The sequence below is a fragment of the Mesoplodon densirostris genome, chromosome 7, assembly GCF_025265405.1.
Source record: "Mesoplodon densirostris isolate mMesDen1 chromosome 7, mMesDen1 primary haplotype, whole genome shotgun sequence".
In the NCBI taxonomy this organism is placed as follows: domain Eukaryota; kingdom Metazoa; phylum Chordata; class Mammalia; order Artiodactyla; family Ziphiidae; genus Mesoplodon; species Mesoplodon densirostris.
Window position 1 is genome coordinate 17,346,758 of NC_082667.1, and position 1,645 is coordinate 17,348,402.

Genomic DNA, 1,645 nt, shown 5'->3' on the forward strand with positions numbered 1-1,645 from the left:
TATGGCTCCAAAAATTGCTATTGTTACATTGATAAAACAAGATCTTTCATGGAATCCTTCATTTTCAGCCATATTATTTTGTTTTTTATTTGTTTTATTTTTTATTTTTTTGGCCACACTGCTCAGCATGTGGGATCTTGGTTCCCCAATCAGGGATTGAACCCATGCCCCCTGCAGTGGAAGCGCAGAGTCTTAACCACTGGACCACCAGGGAAGTCCCATTTTCAGCCATTTTAAATAAATTACTCACTCTCCCTCCAGATTAAAACCTGGAAAGTAAAGCTTCAGCCACAAGATCCAAAACCATACAAGGCCTTGAATTTTGTTAATCAACTGGTCTTAAAACATGACTCCAGCAATAATATTTTTCCTTGATATTATTGTTGAAACCCACAAAGCAGCTCTTTTTTTTTTTTTTTTCAGTACACGGGCCTCTCACTGTTGTGGCCTCTCCCATTGCGGAGCACAGGCTCCAGACGCGCAGGCTCAGCGGCCATGGCTCACGGACCCAGCCGCTCCGCGGCATGTGGGATCTTCCCGGACCGGGGCATGAACCCGTGGACCCTGCATAGGCAGGCGGACTCTCAACCACTGCGCCACCAGGGAAGCCCCAAAGCAGCTCTTTGACATCACAAATAGCACCTATTCACTATAAAACAAGTTGAGCTAACCAAAAGGAAAAAAAATATTCAAAACAAAAAAGGATTTAATCACAAACCCTGTAGAACTGTTAGATTCCATTCTAATGTTAAAATTCATGAGATTGGCTTTTGAAGATGGTCCTTTCTTAAGCCATTTTGGTATGGGGGCACATAGATAAATTCTTATAAGCCTTTCCCCTCCAAAAAAATTATTCCCACGGGGATTTATGTCTTCATTTCCTCATATGATGTTTCCTTATTCATGCCCTCTTTTCTTCTCAAAGTGCACAATACAAACTAGTAACACTAAGGAGAAAGGAGGTTGGGCTAGTTAGTCTATAATCACCTTTCCAAAAAATTGCAAATTCCATTAATTAGTTGAAAATCTTTCATTTATAAAATCTGGTCACCTTCTTTATCACATATCCTCTTCTATTTATCCTAAAAGTAATTTTCAATATTCTGCCTGATAGAAAAAAAGTGAGGTTCCAACTTCAGGTAATAAAAGCTATTATTGAGTAGCTGGGGGCCAAGGGCTTTGAGAAGTCAACAGGGTTCAATAGGGATCAAAACAGTAAGAGAGGGGAATTCCCTGTCGGTTAGGACTCAGCACTTTCACTGCCCCAGGTTCAATTACTGGTCGGGGAACTAAGATCCCTCAAGCCGAGAGGTGCGCCCCCCCACCTCAAAAAAATAGTAAGAGAGTAAAATCCCTTGTCCCTCAAACATTGTGCAGTGCATTCAGTTATCTCATTCTGTACCTTCCTTCCTAGAATAATCCACCTCTGGTTTATCTTCTCCAAGGACAGAGCTCATGCAACTTTACAAAACCACTTCAGATTGTTTAGGGTGCAAACCCTTTCCTATTTTTGGACAAAAGGGGTAAGATTGGAGCAACTGCTACACAACTGGAGCTATGACTCAACTAAACTTCTGGTTTTCAGAAGAGAAGCCTTTACACCCCAGCAGATGGAGATCAGCTAAGATAACCCGTAAGTATGGAA